This window comes from Mytilus trossulus, chromosome 1 (assembly GCF_036588685.1).
Source record: "Mytilus trossulus isolate FHL-02 chromosome 1, PNRI_Mtr1.1.1.hap1, whole genome shotgun sequence".
In the NCBI taxonomy this organism is placed as follows: Eukaryota; Metazoa; Mollusca; class Bivalvia; order Mytilida; family Mytilidae; genus Mytilus; species Mytilus trossulus.
In genome coordinates this window covers 50,695,660-50,715,439 of record NC_086373.1, presented here as the reverse complement: position 1 = coordinate 50,715,439, position 19,780 = coordinate 50,695,660, and the positions used below count along the sequence as shown (strand labels likewise).

The 19,780-nt window shown below is 31.4% G+C and overlaps 1 pseudogene; it reads right to left on the bottom strand.

Annotated features, from left to right (window-relative positions):
• Positions 1-422: 422 nt before the first annotated feature.
• Positions 423-18,425, bottom strand: LOC134724416 (disabled homolog 1-like; annotated as a pseudogene).
• Positions 18,426-19,780: the final 1,355 nt, after the last annotated feature.

The following is a 19,780-nucleotide window of genomic DNA, read 5'->3' as shown; positions in this document are numbered from 1 at the left end:
ATTACTCTTAAAATCGAAGACAGCAAACGGATCCAGGGATGAATCTAAATGCTCACTTTTCTGTCCTTTTGTTTGAATGCTAAATGGCGAAGAAAATGGATCATTGGAATTATTGTCAAAAACTTTAGAAAATCCATCTGATGTATTAAAAGGATCACAGTCTGCAAAGGGATCATTGCTTTGAAACGGATCTTCAATCACAAAACGAAGAATTTAAACTCAATTTATCACTATCTTGATATGAGGCATTTAAATAAATATTTTCTTCAACTTTCTTTTGAGTATTTGCACCTAAGTTATTTTGACAAGACTGAGATTCTCCGAGAGATTTTTCACTCAGACTTCTGCTCTGAGGTCGGGGTCAAAAACGGGTATTATACTTGTCTTTTGAGATTCTGATGACATATTTCTAGGAGGTAATGCTAGTACAGGTTTGTCACAGGAGTGCTGTTGGTGGGATGTGCCTGATGAGGGGCGTGGTGGAGTGCAGGGGGTATTGCAGCAATTTTATCAATTTTCCTCTCTGGTGGCATAGGCGGTGGAGGCCCTTCCGGAGAAGGCATATCCAAATTTTCACTGTCACTTTCTCCATTGTTTGCAGACGAAACATGCAGATGAATTGGTTTATTATCAGTATTTGCATTGTTGTTGCAAGCAGGAAATGCAGCATGTTGCATTACTTTAAGAGGATTGTTTATAAAGGATGTATCAAAAGGATCATGACTTGCTTGTGTTGTCTTGAAGTTAGCAGCATCTGGCATAGAAAAAGAATCGAAAGTGCCAAAAGGATCTTCTGAACTTGCCTGTACTTGTGGTTTATTAGCTTTTGCTAATTCGTTAATTGTTTTTTTAGTAGCAGCAGTTTGTTGGGCAAACAGCTGTTTAGGAGTCTTGTCTGGTCTCTTGGTTTTAATTTGACAAAGATCTCCAAAAGCATCTGCTTGAGGTTTAGGAAAGTCTCGTCCTCCTTCACCTTGCATCTTTGTCGGAGCTAAAAGTGTTTCCCCAAATGGATCTTTGGTAGGTGCATTCCTGAATTTGCAGCTCCCCATGGATTAGGTTGATTGGGTGCTGGACCTCCCAAGCCTGGTCTCTGTGGTACAGGTGGAAAACCTCCCTAAAAAAGAAAAAATAACATAATCAAATGACAAACTGTTTGTTATGTCTTATGTTTAAATAAATGGGGAATGTGTCCATGGGACACAGATGATGCCCCCACTTGCATATCATATAAAGTTATAAAGGAACATAACTAAAGACAGTAAAAGTGACACTACCCAAATTTGTATTTTATCTGAGTTTTGTGTTACATGTAATAAGTATTTTGTATACATGTAAGCTTCATAAAATTTGGTTGAGGCACAATTAAGTGATAGAACGGTAACGAAAAATTCAGCAATTTTTCGATTTGTAAAGAGGCAGAACTCTGAAATGGTTATAGTGACACCACACAAATTCTGATGTGATCTGTATTTTGTGGTACATGTAATAAGCATTATGTATAAGTTTCATAGCTTTTATTTGAGGCAAACTAAAGTTAGAGTACGGAAATACAAAATTCAGTAACTTTTCTATTTGTAAAGTGGCATTACACTAGAACAATAAAAGGGACAACCCCGAAATTCAAACCTGATCTGTATTTGAGGTAATAAGCATTGTGTGTAAGTTTCATAACATTTGATTGAAGTTAACTTAAGTTAGAGAACAGAAACCAATTTTGGGACGTACGGACGGACGTACCGACGTTCAGACGTACAGATGGACAAGGGTAAAACTTAATGCCCCCTCTGCTACGGCGGGGGCATAAAAGATGCTAAACTTTATATAAACTGTCGAAATTTTGGGTATATGCTTTCAACTGTTTTGCAATTTTCAGTCTCTCTGCAAAACTAGTTATTTCAACTAAATTTAAATTCCATGCTACCTCATAATCTCACTGCATATTTAGCTTATTTAACTATATCGAGAATTACCCTTTTTGACTGTTAATCAAGCTTTATTTTAGAATATAAAACTTTTTTACTGTAAATCAAACTTTATTTCATGTTTATAAAACAATATCTTATATTTGGTCGATATAGTGATCACCATTCTTCATGATCAAAATCTTTTAGTTTTTTGGGTCATTGATACCTATATTAATGCACGATCAAGATTCTTTTATTATTCGATTTTAGAAGATAAATTATGAAAAATGTTTACTATCATAACCCAAAATTCTACATTATACTATTACCCTTAAATATTCAAAACCTTCCATCAAGAATAAAACTTTTATATATTGCTTTTACAAATTTCATTCATATCCATAGGTTTGAGGGAAATATCTTTTTTATCAAATCTATCATATAAATACTTTTAATCATGTTAATAGCTCAGAAAGTTTCGACTGTTCCCTTTTCATCCTTTATTGTTATGCAGTACAATGTCACATTCAAATAAAATAAAGTTTAAAAGTAAACAAGTTAATTTTTATAATCTATTTTTCATACTTTTTTATATAAAACCAACTAAATACATATTTCAAAAAGGATAAATGTACACTTTTGAATAACCTGCTACGCGAGTTATTCAATGTACACCACATTTGATGTTTTTCTTCATTGACAGAAACAGTATTACAGTCATTCCTTAAAAATTTATAACTTGCCATAGAGGCTTAATCACAGAAAATTACTCCTTTGAAATTGTTTATATGTTACATTAAAATTTTTAAAGGGATATGTTTTTAGAAAAGATTAAAGCATTTGACTATCTGAAAATGTATTGGTTTGTATGTCTGAGGCATTCATTCTATCTAAGATATCAATTAAGATTATTTTCTTTTAATCTCTCTGATCTTTATAAATTAATCTGTTTATGTAGAATTATAAAATCTATGTGTTTTGTTCAAGTACATATACCGGTATATAAGTGGAAAAAAGTCATCAAAGATACCAGGCTAATAAATTTGTAAACCAGACGTGCGTTTCATCAAAAGAATCAGGGCTGAACAGATGTTGATGTAATTTTTTTGTTGTTTTTTTCCTTGGAATTTCTCATCTCCTCGACTTAGTACTTGTGTACAGCATTAAGAACTTATATTTATGATTTAGGACCATTTGCTTATATCATAGCACCAAAATAGACACATATGCGTTTCAACGAGTAATAAGAATATGGTTTCACCACTTGCTTTTGTGACGTTGAAACTTTAGTCTTACAAATGTATTTCACTATATTTCTCAACTATTTTAAGAAATGGTATTTTACACCTTTGCACATTAAAATTGAGGTTTTCTGCATTCTTCATGTGAAGTATAATTTGATGACCTGTTAGAAATAAGCAAAACCAATGTTGTAACCTTAAAGTACACATATTTGGCTGTCATTCTATGAATTTAAATAAAGAATGAAAGACTTCTAGACCTGGTGTAAAATGAGATATGGGGAAGTTGGCATGTATCCTTAAAAGAATCCTTGAAATTTCATATCCTACCTTACTGCTTTTCATTAATTATCTAAACATATTGGCATAAAGAATCATTACCATAGGCTGTTCAAATGGATTTGCAGCAGGTGCTCCAAAGCCTGGCTGAGATGTTGGTACTCCAAAGCCTGGCTGAGATGTTGGAACTTCAAATCCTTGTTGAGCTGGTGGTCCTCCAAATCCTTGTTTTCCAAATCCAGTGTGAATTGTAAGTGGTGTTCCTGGTTGAGCACCAAACCCTGCCTGAGTTTGTGCACCAAATCCTTTCTGTGGTTGAGTACCAAATCCTTGCTGAGGTTGAGCACCAAATCCTTGCTGAGGTTGAGCACCAAACCCTGGCTGAGCTGATTAACCAGCATGCAGCATTCCTGGATTACTAGATGGCATTGTAGGTTGATTTCCAAAAAGTTCTTATATAGCATTTTTATCAACTGGAGAAGCTGTTTTTTTACCAAACAAGTCGATATCTTGAAGGTCAAGAGATCTTGATGTGGGTACCCCACCAGCTGTGGATGTGGATGTGGGAGAACCCCATGGATCATTTGATGGAGATGATGTTGGTAGATTTTCAACAAAAGTATGTCTTATTCAAACAACATGGTCCTTTGTGTCGGAATAAGGGGTTTAATTGCCTCCCTTGCCTCAGCTTTGCTGTCCATCAAAAAATTATCAAAACTCTCACAGCATTTCAAAAAAATGCAATTGCCATTTCTAATCCTCTTTCTGATAACCTTTGTGTTATAACTGACAGAAGTTTCCAAGTATTGCTTAAAGCTTTTTTATTTTATATTAACAGATTTCATACTTCCAAAAAGATAAACAAACATTTTCTAATCTTTCTTTTCCTTTTATTGTTTGCAGTTTGATAAAGAGCAGCAACATTGAAGACAGACATTTCCAAAGTTTTTGTGCTTCTACACAACATGTTAAACTATATATACATTTCAATTCAATTTTTTTTTTCTTATGAAACTATTTTTTTTTTTTGTAATTTGGGGATTCAAGTGCTGAAGAAAGATCTCTGATAAAACACAGAAGATACACTTAATTCTTTTATCAAACAAAAGTTAAATATTGACAAAAGAGTCGACTTTGTTTCAGTTCACTGATTCAGGAAAAGTGGTTGCAGAGGTAATTGTCCGATTTTAGCAAAAGTTGTATCAAATAAGGATAAAGAAATTATACTGAAAAAACGGATTCAAATTAAAAGGGACATGTTTTTGAGTTCAAGAGTAATTTCCAAAAGAAATCAAACAAAAACGGAAAAGGTTATACCTGGTAGCGAAACAGCCCAGAAGGGAAAAAAGAAAATACTCCTGGTAAGAGACAAACTGTATATTGATGGTGATTTGTTCAAACCACATACTGAAGGAGCTGGAAACGAAAAACTACACGATGCATTTGCTTTGAGTATCATACAGCCACGAAATACCCCAACACAGAACAAAAGATCAACAAAGGAATCAGAATCATCAGAACTTAAATGTTTTTCACGCGTTCAAACAAGATTTTACTTCCAAACAGTCAAAAACGTAGAAATTCGGGAAGACAACCTCTTGATTAATAAGTTTTTCTACTTGAAAGCCAGTTATTATATTTAAATGTGAAAAGGGAACATAATTTCGTCAAATTATTACTTTGTTATTAATCATTTTTTAAAGACAATCCAGTACATGTTAAAATGTTTCTATGAAAACCTCATGTTTCCCCATCGCTGTGACAGAGGGTTACTTTCTTATAATTGTTTTCTGTATACCAGTGTATACACAAAGGTTATCGGAATAAACTTATAGGATATGATAGGTAGTCTCTGTAAAATTCTTTATTTGAAGCTATTAAGATATCCTCATATTGCATGGACATCTGTCTATTGTTGAAGGCTGTATGTTAACCTCTAGATGTCTTTTAGTTATTTGTGTTGTTATGCTGATGTCTCATTGACGTTAACCCCACAACAGCTCATGTTATTCCTATTCCAAATGAATCTAAAGTTACCTAACCAATAGTCTCAAGTTCACTTTCTAAATCTACCAATGAACTTCCAGCTCTCTCTTTTACTAGTCTATTGTTTGTAGGTACCTATAAAATAAAACATGTGCACATGAAAGTTCAAAAACCATTCCTTTTTTTATCATTTTTAGTGATCATTTTTAGTGATCATTTTTCATATTACGCTTCTCGAGTGTATTTAGTTTTTTTCAGATGAGTAGAAGGAAAATGTATGACTTCATAAGCATACGTCTTTGACATCACCTAAGCAATAAACAGATTATAAATATGATACCTTGGAATTGAGAATTGTTTTTGTGTTCAATATTTTTTTTTACAAAACTTGGTTAATATTGATGACAGGTTAAAATTACAAAACCCACCTGATCACTGGGCTAAGGAAAAGTATCTGTTAAACCCTTTTCAAATATTTTTCAAAATTCTAAAAAAACAAAACAATATGCATAATCATATCTGGAAATGCATAGTTTTCTAAAATCAATGATACTACTATTCACTTATAACTAGAGACGCTTTAGAGCCTGTGTTGCTCATCTGCATCTTCAACTATAGCCATATATTTTGTAAAAATCATCATTAAAGGGGAAACAGTATTAAGAGTTAACAGACAATTTTAGCCAAGTTCATGAACTTGTAGATCTATTCCTGCTGATCATTTTTCTTTTTTTAAAGTGTCTATTTATATATTATATAGGTTTGAAGATAATAGTCAAAAAACGCCAAAAAAATGAAAAAGTTATCATTAAAGGCCAATAACTCCAATAAAGAGTCAATTGAAGACTTCGACCATAATCGCTTATTTGTAGATCTTGTATTGTTGATCATTTTTGTTTGTTTTTTTTAAATTTCCATCTATCTATTATAGCTTTCAAGATAATAGGCAAAAATGAAAAACTGGGAAAAATCGTAACTAAAGGGCAATAACTTCAATAAAGAGTCGACCAAAAACTTTGGTCTTAATGAATTATTTGTAGATCTTGTCTTGCAGATCATTTTTTGTAAATCAAAGTTTCTTTCTATCTATTATAATTTTCGAGATAATGAACATTTTTGCCCCCGTCAGATTTTCTCTTTTTTTAACAGTTTTCTAGATAACAGCCAAACATTGCATTTTACCCCTATATTCTATTTTTAGCCATGTCAGACATATTGGTTGGCAACCCCAATGGACAATGATGTTTTTGGGCCAGGTGAGCTAAAAATGTATAGTAATAATGCTGGTAGTAAAAATGTTTCAAAAATTGTATCCTTAAGTAGTAAGGACAAATTAGTTTTCTGAACATCTGTCTCATTTTCAAGACATCTATTTGGCATAGGAACACAACAAAAACAAAATAAGTGTTGAACAGCGTGAAAAAGTAATAACATCAAAAACTGCAAAAATAGATAACAACAGGTAACTAACAAGAATGTACAGAGTCTGAAAGCTGTACAGAAATTGCATCCTATTTTATCCTAAGATCAAAATCTGCCTCATTTTCAATTGATCTATTTGCCATAGGAACACAACGAAAACAAAATAAATGTTTTAACAGCGTGAAGAAGTAATACTAGTAATGACAAAATCTGCAAACATAGATAACAACAGGTAACTAACTTGGATTTGAAGAGTCTGAAAGCTGTACAGCAATTGCATCCTATTTCATCATACATTCTTCCACATTAAACTAACAACGATTACTAACAACAACCAAAATCACCACAACATCGTAACTAACTTCTTAGATGGGTTCTGATATTTCATAATATCCATTATATACACATGGAAAAAAGTATTGCAACACCTTGATTTTTTAAAACTTGAAAATTCAGCCTCTTTTTTTGGATGAAATATAATAAAATATTTGTATAATATTATTAAAACAAAGTTTATGATAACATTGGCATTGAAACGAACAAAAAATGTTTGAAAAAAAATGATTTATATAACCACAATTTTTATAACAAAATGAAGTCTTTTTTGAACAAAAAAATGCATTTTACAACTTTTACTGTAGTCGAACTTTACAATGTCAGACTTTTCAAAATTAATCTTCAGATGACTGTTCACATCATGGTTGATCGTTATACGCCAAAGAATTAGTACTTTGTGCGCAGCCTTTATTCACACGGATAACTGCATCTAAACGTCTTCTGATTCCTGCCAAAAATCGACTAATTTGTTGCTAAGGTAGCGGCAACCATTTCTGATGAAGGGCATCGTTTATTTCATGATGTGTTTGAACTGGGGTCCTTTCGCGCACTTTCCGCCCAATAGTGTCCCATATATGATCGGTATGGTTCAAATCCAGGCTACGATCCGTCCAAGGAAGATGAACTGGATTCCTTTGGAACAATGGATCTTCCTCCACGATGCTTATTTTCAACTTTAACGAGCTCTGCACTACATTGGATACGGAAAACTGTGTGTCTGTTCGTAAGCAAATGTCTCCGAAATGGTCTTGTCGCACGCACGATAACCATTAGCGATGATTAGATCTCGAACAGTTATTGTTGAAAGGCTCCTGTATGCCCACCACTCTCTTTTTAGGATTGTATTGTATGCAATGGGTTTCCTTCTGACCAACCTTCATTATGCTTGATTTTCCCTAGCAAATGGTATAGGGGGTCTTCTTTATCTCGGAAGGTCTTTAACATCGTTTAGTGCTTGATTTTTATTCTCAAAACGACTTATAGTGGAATGGTGATGACCAACAATACGTGCAGTTGTTACAGCGACATCCCTGCTTCTCTCATGCTGATAATCTGCCATCTTGCTGCAGTTAAGAGTTGTCGAGGACCCATTACAAGGTGTCAATCACATAACTTAAAAAACTTGGTTATTTAAAGTGTTGAAAACAATGAGGATGAAAACATCTGTTTTGCTGTTTACGGATACAGTAGCTGCATGTGCAGATAAAAACTTATCGAGTCGATATTTATTGATTAAACTCAGATGATATTTAAATTATGTTTAAATAGTTCTATTTTACCAAATTATATTACAAAACAATTAAAAGTGTTTTTTTTTAATTTCAATTTCAATTTGGTGTTGCAATACTTTTTTCCATGTGAATATATATATAGTTCCTATTGGGATAATAGTATAATATATTTTTGTATTAATAAAAAATATTCAATATTTTATACATGTAACATTATTTAGACTTAAAAAAACTATACTTAATATGAAATAATCTGTAAGTAAAAATAAATTGTTTATAACAGAACATACATGTCATAAAACCATTCTGGAGATGGAATAGGTTTGAAAGAGAATTCTTAGTACTCTAATGTGTTTTTTAAATTAAATAATAAATAAAGAGCACACATTGTCTCCCCTGTTGGTGGAAACATATGAGTTATATCCCCTTAACAGTTTTATTATACTATCATAGTTTTACTAACATTTTTCTATTTCATACCATTACAATTAAAATTAACTGTCTGTTTTAATTTTTGATTTTTGATATATATAATATTATCATATAAAATACTTTTGTTATTTCAAAATTTGAAGTATCATGAGCTCAAGTATGCATTTATTGGCCATATGCAAAATAAATTTGGGGTTTTTACTTAAAAACTGATTAGCTTAAAAACAATCTAAGACATAGCTTTTTGGAAAAGCACAGAAATACACAGAATGCGTGTTTCCTTTGATTTGGAAGCAAAATCTGAAAACAAATATTCAAACTTCTCGAAACTTCTAAACAAATTTTCTACAGGAAAATCAATACCATATAATTCCAGTATATAGTCTTCGAAATCAAAAAATAACATTTTCTACAGTTGGATACAGGTATTATCTTGTTTAGCAGGAATCTGCTTTGTTTAGGTGTTATTAAAACTAATGCCTTGTCTATATATAGCTAATGGTGATTGAACTTGCAAATTATTCATTACTTTACAAAAAATGTTTATGTGTTAATTTTTCTAAATCCTTTAATGTTCGTAATGAAAGAACTGCAACATCAGCTTGTTTTTACAAACTGAAACATTATTCCAAGTTATTTTTATTAGTTAATATGATGGAGAAAGAAGCTAAATCATAACAAAGGTTAATGTATGAAGTCTCGAGCCATTAGTATTTAATTTTTAATTTCTTTTTAATTGAAAAACTTTTGATTTATGATATAAAATAGAACGGCACAAAGAACAAAAATCATTACTTTTAAACATGTAACAACAAAAATCAGTTTTAATTGTATTGTTAATTTGTTGATCAATTAACATAATGGAAAAAGAAGCTAAATTCTAAATCATGTAGATCAAATTGTCTCCAGGGGCCAAGGTTTTGATACTTATCTTGTTTTGTTTTTTGTTTGATACAATACACAGGGTTAATGGTAAGTATGTCATTTCTTTTTTAATTATAGAGCATATAAATAAGAAGATGTGGTATGATTGCCATTGAGACAACTCTTTACAAGAGACCAAATGACACAGAAATTAACAACTATAGGTCACCGTACATCCTTCTAATTATTTTTAAAAATTGGAGTTATCTTTGTCCATAATTGTAGTTGGTTTAATTTCATTTTTAAAAATTGGAGTTATCTTCCTTTGTCCATATTTGTAGTTGATTCAACTTCAATTAAGGACACAGAAAGATAACTCCAGTATTAAAATTAATTTTCACAATTACATCATTGATTTTATTAGAACAGATATTAGATTCTTATTTTTCCATTTGTAAAGGGTCATAACTCTAGAACGGTAAATGTGACGCCACCAAACTTCAAACTTCATCTGTGTTTTGTTGTAATAAGCATTTTGTATAAGTTCCATAACATTTGGTTGAAGCAAACTAAATTTAGAGAACAGAAACCAACTTTGGGACATACGTACGGACGTACGTACGGACAGACGGACAAGGGTAAAACTCAATGCCCCCTCCACTATGGCGGGGCATAAAAATGGTGGTATCATAAGAAAGATAATTCTTTTAAATACATTTTTCAGCAGACAGTTTGAGTTTGATCTTTTTTGTCCCCTAAAAATAAGTGGGAATTAAAACAAGGAAATCAAGAATCTACAAAAACAAATAGTTTTCCTCAATCCACAAAAATTGGTTCCCACAGAAATAAATGAATCCATTGTATATACTTATAAACTATAAAATCAGCCCAATATTTATACTATTTCAAGTTCCAAATCTTGGTTCATTCCTATAAACTGATCAACTGCAGAAAATTGTTAAGTTCATATTTAAATTATATAGTTTAGCACTAGTATTTTTCTTATGAAAAAGATAGTCAGACATTGGTAATTAGAGGTAAAATTAAATGGACTAATGTTTTCACAAATTGATCAGTTTGGAATGACTTTATACTGCATTTTAAAAAAGTGTTTATCCCATTAGAAATCTGAAAGGCCAAAGCTGTTTGCATAAGTCATGTTATTAGTTTGAATACTGTTTCCATTACTTTTTTCTAATCGATTTGTATTCTAAAAAGAAATTACGGAAGCCGCAAGGGGACACACAAAACATTAGAAAATTTTTTTTTTAATTCGAGATCACGATAAAACATTACCGTTTTACCGAGATCTCGATAAAAAATATATCGTTATCTCGATAAAACGAAATTGTTATATCGAGATCTCGGATTATTAAATCGTTATCTCGATTTATTATATCATTATCTCGATTTATTATATCGAAATCTCGATTTATTATAACGATATCTCGGATTATTTTATTGAGATATCGGATTATTAAATCGTTATCTCGGATTATTAAATCGTTATCTCGATTTATCAAATCGAGATCTCGGATTATTATATTGTTATCTCGATTTATCAAATCGAGATCTCGGATTATTATATTGTTATCTCGTTTAATATATCGTTATCTCGAGAAAACGAAACTGTTGTATCGAGATCTCGGATTTTTAAATCGTTATCTCGGTTTAATATCTCGTTATCTCGATAGAAAATATATTGTTATCTCGAGAAAACGAAACTGTTATATTGAGATCTCGAATTATTATATCGTTATCTCGAATTATTAAATCTTTTCTGATATTAATTTGAATATTTGTAAGATAACATTAAAATGATGAATTCAGAAATACAGATTCGTATTATCGAGATAACGATATATTTTTATCGAGATGTCGATATATTTAACAGAGATAACGATTTAATAATCCGAGATCTCGTTTTAATAAATTGAGATAACGATATAATAATCCGAGATCTCGATAGAAAAGTTTCGTTTTATCGAGATAACGATATAATGAATCGAGATAACGATATAATAATCCAAGATCTCGATATAACAATTTCGTTTCATCGAGATAACGATATATTTTTTATCGTGATCTCGAATTAAAAAAAAAAATTCTAATGTTTTTTGTGTCCCCTAACGGCTTCCGTAATAAAGTAATTGTACACTTGTTGTAAACTGTAATTTCAAATTCTGAACAAACACTATGAAAGGGAGATAATCTTGCAAAAAACTCAATGACATAAACACAATCAAGGTTATCTTCCTTTACTCATGTCATTTACATTTTTTCACTTATACTTGTTAGAACACATAACAACATCTAATAACCCTTGCAATGGGCTTAATTGACAAAAACATTTATTATTAAACTCGAAAAATGTGTCAGACTCACTGGCAATCTGAAAGACATCATTTTTTTGCACAAGTACAGGAAAAGAAAAAAAGAGAAAAATTTTAAAAACACGGACATCAACATATAACCATGGGTTATTTTTTTTTTCTTTAAGACCCATCTCATACTTTTTTTTATATATTTATAAATAATTCAGCACCCATACAAAGCAAAAACTTAAACGCTTTTTTCTTCTTACTTTGAATAAGAAGGGACAAGGACCCAATTTATTCCTTTTATTCAACACTATTGTCATGAAAATTTTGAGCACAATTATTGTTCACAAGACTCAGAAATCAACCAATGAAAATACTGGATTTGGTTTTTCAAGCATAAATTTTGTACGTCGAATACTGAGTAAAGTTTTATGACCAAAAGTCCAAGAGAAAGCAATATTTAACCCATTAATGACTTACTGAATAAACAGGTTCTTCATCTGTGTTTGATTCTGTATTTAATTCTCCATCTAATTTGATGACTGTAAGAGAAAATCTTATTTTAAGGATGCTTCTCACATTTTCAACTTTTCCTCAATATTCTGCCACTCCAGAAGTTTTCTAGGTGATGCATCAAATATTTTCCCCAAAAAACACTTTATTTCTCAACATTTTTTTAAAACAATAGTATATAAGGTATAAGAGGACAAATGGCAGAGAAAAAAGGTTGACACTGGAAAATAAAGATCAGAGGGTTTGGCCTATATCATGCCTTAATACAGAGTACACATTCCTCCTGAATTGTTCATGGAGGTTTTTCTTTTAAGATAACTGTATCGCAAAAATACATTTATAGGCTGGTTTTCTTGCAGCATCCAAATATCAGAAGTGGTCATTAGTTTTCTAAATTTTCAACAACAGCAGATTAAAATAAATTTTGTTCATATCTTTATGTGATAGTCCTTTCAAATTTCTTTATACTGTGTCTGAACTTTGCAGAATAGTGCAAAGTTTATTAAACTCTTGGAGTTACCGTATTACTGTACCTAGATCTTGGTCTTTACATCAATTATGTGATCATTTATAATACAGATTCCTCTAAATGTGTGTAACAATCAATCTTAAGAGGCTTCATGTTTTAGGTCCTCAATGATAATCTCAACTTACATTACCTACATTTAAACATGTATGTAACTGGTGGGTTCTTCTTCTTTATTCTAGATAACCTTATCCGTATTTGGCACAACTTTTTGGAATTTTGGATCCTGAGTGCTCTTAAAGTTTGTATTTGTTTGGTTTATAACTTTTTTGATATGAGCGTCACTGATTAGTCTTATGTAGACGAAACGCGCGTCTGGCGTAATGAATTATAATCCTGGTACCTTTGATAACTATTATCAAATTTTTTCTTCTCAAAGCAAAATATCCCTATAAAGATATTTTACCATTTGGATCTTGTTTCTCTTCTTTATTTTCTGGGAATTCTTGCTGCTTCTTAGCTTCCTCTATTTCTTTCTCTTTTCTTTCAAATATTACTTGAAACAAATCTCTCAGTGTCAAGACAACAACTTCAGACTAAAAACATATAATGAAAAATATTTTTCATTCAATCATTGTATTGTAATTTGTATTTGATGATTGCTTGTAAAATTGTTTTCATCAACTTTGTAACTGAATTACATTAATTTTTGCCTTATCTGTCTGCTTTTTTACAAAAAAAATTTTTAAAGATTTTATCTAGATAATAATAAGGATGCGGTATGATTGCCAGTGAGACAACAAACCACCAAGTTCAAATGAAGTGAATGCAAGCAATTTTAGGCAACCATATGACCTTCAACAATAAAAAATAAACAGCTGCGCCATGAGCGCATGATACGTCCTCCGCGTTTTCAAAGAATAAAGTTTAATAACTTTTCAATGTCATATCAGAAATTTATGAAAAACTAAAAGGAGGTTATCTTAATAGATATAAACCAGTCACCAATGTTTAATGAAAACTGCTCAAAGCACTTTTAAAGGTATTGTCCGAAAACTGGAAAATCACCCCTTTTTTATGAATAAAATCCCATAACTCGGAATTATAAAATCTCAAATTGATAAAAATAGAAAGGGAGCTTATGTCAATAAATACAAACATTTCACCAAAGTCTCATGAGAACTGCTGAAAGTATTTTTGAGTTATTGTCCGAAAACTAGAAAATCCCCCTTTTTAAATGAATAAAACCCCTTAACTCGGAAACGTAAAATATAAAAATTTTAACAATCGAAAGGGAGCTCATGTCAATAGATATTATATTTTACATACTGCTTTTTCTGTTTTGATGCCATAAAATATATGTTTTTTTCTCCTCTGTACTGAAGATATAACCAAAGGCCCTAGAATCACTCATATCTCTTGATATAAAAGATACTTTGTGTACTGGATGTGAATGCTCTACTACCTGTAAAATATACTATAGTTTGCTTAACAGTGAAACCATCAATTATCAAAAAAAAAACAATGCTAAAACTCACGAAAGTAGTAAATCATATGTTAAATTTAACATTGTTAATAACACTTCTCTACGAAACGTGTTATCGAAAGGTCCGAAATATCGTGAGCCTAAATCCATCAATTGGAAACACAACTTTAAAATTTTGATGGATTCAGTCGAGGATTATGCCAGGCAATGGGCTAAGCGCGAGAAGGAAGACGTAGACACTCTATCCGAATGGATTAAGGCAGTGAGGTCGTTAATACAAATCAGAATTAAGAAACTGAATGGGTCCATCAATGCCCAGGCTACGTCAATCTTCAAAGATCCAAATGTTGCTAAACACCTATCTGACCTCCATGATGAATATGTTGTTGTCCCCGCAGACAAAGCCCCAAATAACATCGTTTTTATCTGTAAAAGTCATTACATTAATTGCTTGATAAACGAATTAGGTATAGACAATTCACTTGGAAACCCAACATATACCCTCACGACACTTACCAAAGAGGAAATCCTGGATAATCATAGGTCTGTTCTTTGTTCCTTTGGTATTTCAACCACAGATGAAGAACTGGATCTTCCATCACTGTATTGGATACCTAAACTACATAAGTGTCCTTACAAACAACGGTATATTGCTGGGTCTTCCAAGTGCTCCACGAAACCCCTTTCTAAATTATTAACATCCATTTTATCAGCAATCAAAGACGGGCTTCAAAGTTATTGTGAAACTGCCTATTCTAGAGGTGGCGTGAATCAGATGTGGATACTTAAAAATTCCAAAGATCTTTTAGAGTACATACAATCTAACTCTCTTTCATCTTGTAACAGTATTAAAACATTTGACTTTTCTACTCTTTACACAAGTATTCCACATTCCAAACTAAAAGACAAATTAAAAGAGTTGGTATTACTATGCTTCATAAAAAAGAATGGCCAACGTAGATACAAGTATCTTGTCTTAGGGAGGGATAAATCATACTTTGTAAAGAACCATTCTGATTCAAACAAAAAATTCTCTGAAACCGATATTATCAAGATGCTTGATTTCTTGATTGACAACATATTTGTTACGTTCGGAGGACGTGTTTTTCAACAGACTGTCGGCATCCCAATGGGAACAAACTGTGCCCCTCTACTTGCTGACTTGTTTCTTTATTATTATGAGGCTGACTTCATGCAGGAACTTCTTAGGAAGAAAGATAAGAAGTTAGCAATATCCTTTAACTCTACTTTCCGCTATATAGATGACGTTCTTTCACTAAACAATTCAAAATTTGGTGACTATGTGGATCGCATCTATCCCATCGAATTGGAGATAAAGGATACTACAGATACAGTTAAGTCGGCTTCATATCTTGACTTACATCTAGAAATTGACAATGAGGGTCGGTTTAAGACAAAACTTTACGACAAAAGAGATGAGTTCAGCTTTCCAATTGTGAACTTTCCATTTCTAAGTAGCAACATTCCAGCAGCACCTGCATACGGGGTATATATCTCCCAATTAATACGATATTCCCGTGCTTGCATTTCCTATCATGATTTTCTTGATAGAGGGTTACTGCTCACAAGGAAGCTATTAAACCAAGAGTTCCAAATGGTGAAGTTGAAATCATCCCTTCGTAAATTTTACGGACGTCACCACGAGTTGGTTGACCGTTATGGAATAACCGTTTCACATATGATATCGGATATGTTCCTTACGTCGTAACTACAATCCCCTTCCCTTTCATGAATTTGACCTACCGAATTAGACTATTAACCGGATTTGTAATCACATAAGCAACACGACGGGTGCCGCATGTGGAGCAGGATCTGCTTACCCTTCCGGAGCACCTGAGATCACCCCTAGTTTTTGGTGGGGTTCGTGTTGTTTATTCTTTAGTTTTCTATGTTGTGTCATGTGTACTATTGTTTTTCTGTTTGTCTTTTTCATTTTTAGCCATGGCGTTGTCAGTTTGTTTTAGATTTACGAGTTTGACTGTCCCTTTGGTGTCTTTCGTCCCTCTTTTAAATAAATAATTTTTCATAAAAATGATTCAGAAATTTTAGAAATTTTAGAGATAAATGTATAAAATTTGAAAATGCTATTTTGTTTACTAATAACTTAAAAACTCAGTAATGTTTCAAAAAAGATCAGCTGAACAAAAGCCATTTTATGTTGGTTGAGTCAAATATTGTTTAAACAATGTGCATCCCCACAGCTGCCAATATGTCATTAACAATAGATTAATACAGAAAGGCTACAATGAAGAATAAGAACATTCATACCAACAGATTATAGTCGTTCAGACCATTGTGGCTTTCAAATACTACACCCTTGATAAATAAAAGCTTAAAATTTTGTGATTCTGAACACCTATAACTTTTCAAGGTTTTCTCAAATGACTGAAATCTTTATTTTAATATTACAAGTGCTACTTTGTCTTTGTTTAATCAAAGGTGTACCTATGTAGATAGGTACACCTTTGAATAGTTCATGTCTAAGATATTTGACCTTTAATTTTGTCATGTCTTTTAATAAATTGAAACTAAAACAATTTTTTTTTTACTTATGATTCTTAATTTATTTCAACTTACTTTGTACATATCTGCTAATCAAATCTAGATAATTGCATGTCAAAAATCTAAAATTTAAAACTTCCCTATACCCATGAATAATTTTTAATCTCTCTTTTACTCACCCCATGTCTAACATCTACAAGTTTGATTCCTTCCTCTGATACGTTGACAATGATTCTCTGTTTGTGAACACCTAAAGCTTTGATTTCTGCTTTAAACTTCTGGATTTTGACCTGACACATTTTGTCTCCTCTTGCCTCAGGAACTTCCTCAGTTCCTATCATTTTAGCTTTAAAGCTAATTCCTTCTCTTTGAAGTCTGAGAGGATCATTTTTGTCTTTAAAAAAAGAATCGTACAAATTGGTCAATATTTCTACACTATTCATAGATTTGATCAAAAATGGTTACTATCATTTAACCAATTCAATAATTACTGTAAATTCTGAAATTATTGCATGCATTATTATTGTGATTTTGTCATTTAAGACTAAAATGTGACTTTAATTCGTGTGAAATGGAGAAAAATCATGTTTAATTTATATTAGGAATTTCAAAATTCAAGTTCAAATTATTGCGATTAAAAACCTGTTGCATTTTTTGCAATAATAAAAACTTCAAAATAATTTCTAAATAGATAAAACTGTTTTCTTTTTCCGTTTTTTTTTTTTTGTCTATGTATAAAACACATAATTAAGAAAACCTCTGTGGGCTAAAAGTATATATACTAATCTAGTTTGCCCACAATATTCGACTGGTGATATATCCTTTAAACCACTGACAAATTTATATCAAGAAAAAAGATTTTTCCTGAACTGCATACATCTATAGTTCCAAAATTACAGTCTGTTATAATAATGTTCATATAATTAGTTATGGAATTAAAAAAATCAAGACGAATTATCATATTATACACCTTTAAGTAAACTTAAACCTCCAAAATAAACATTATAAATGTGCCATTTTAAGTTCCAACATCTTTGCTATCCAAGGGTTAGGATTCTTACCCCTCCTCTCTAGTTTCCGGTCTGCTAGTGGAGAGAATGGGACTTAATTGTAACCCTTGGCTAGTAAAGATGGGGACTCACTGTTGAAAAATTTGGTAGAATGATCAAAATCATCTTCTTTTTTGGGGGTAAAATTCACATATCACAAGGCGATTTTGTATAATTAATATTCAAGTATTTCAAGGTTAAAAATAAACAAAACTTGTTCCTATTTTTCTATTCACTCTGAAAACAAGGGCGTGTTTCTGTGGTGTTGTTGCAGTGGTGGTAACTGTTGTTGTAGTTGAGGGTGTAACTGTTACCGTGGTTACAGTAATGGTTTCTGCGGCAGGAGTGGCTTCTTCTGTTGTCGACATGATGTAAAATGAAGGCTTAAAATATGAATTCTCCTTAGTTTACTTTGTTCAGATCAGAATCTTTCTAAAGTGCCTAAAAGAAAAAAAGATACCATTTATAAAAAGAACTACATGTACAACTTCAGAATTAACAAGTATCAGTATCATAATTATCATGCTTTCATACTGATAGTATAACTTTAAACCTGGTACCAGAAGTCAGATTATCAAACACTGGCATTTTTTTATCAAAGTTGTTTCCTGTATGTATAATTTTTTATAATTGGGACTATATTAAGAAGAAATCATAACTATATGTACATGTATCATGAACAAATATTGATTTTATAAATTTCACAAATTCTCATTTTTTTATTTGTTATGCTCAGATTACGGCTATTTCTGATGATCAAGTTCAACATATTTTTGTCTCTATATGGCTAATTGATTTTTATCTTGACAAAACCATACAGTCTTACCCAGTGTTACCGTCATCTATCAGTACTTATGAAATATAGAAAATTATAGAATTATGATAGTCACAATTAACTGTTGATAACACAGCTAGGTAAAACTCTCCTAGTATATACATGTAAGATGTTAGATATAAGGGCAAAGTTACTCTGTTTTTTCTATCTATATATAGATATATGCAATTGTTTTTCATATGATCTTTTTCATCCTTAAACATTTTTTTGTCCTCCAAGGGGGTGTTAAATTGAAGAAGAGTCTCTAAGTGCAAACAACTCTTTGGATTTCCAAAAATTTCAAAAACAAAATCTTTTACTACTGACGTCTTCTAGTATATTATTAAATTTGAAAACATATTTTAACATACTATTAATTTGACACATGTTTATTATTTAATCAGGTCAATATTAACACAATAAATAATTAATCCAATTTACACAGAACATAACATATATAGCCAAAGGGGTATGAAAAATAGTTGTTTCCGTACATTTCCATTAGAAATAATGTATTACAATACATATATTTTTGCACATTTCTACTTTTACAAGCAATTTTTAACATCAGACATATAAATGATTTAAAGAATTAAAACATTTTCATAATGTACAATTTAAAATTTGGGATTATAATCATGATAATATGATTGTTTTTATTACAAAACTTCAAATAATTGGCATTTTCCGTCAGTGAAGGAATGAACCTTGAACACTGAAAACTATTGAAAGCGTCATGTACATATATATATATAGTGTATAACTCAGAGTTTAGTATGACGTCCATTATCACTGAACTAACATTTCAGTTTATATACATATATGCATGTATCTAATACTTCCAGTAAGAAGATAAGTACAGGTATTTTTGTACGTTATGTCTCTTCTTATAATAGTACTTCATCCCAG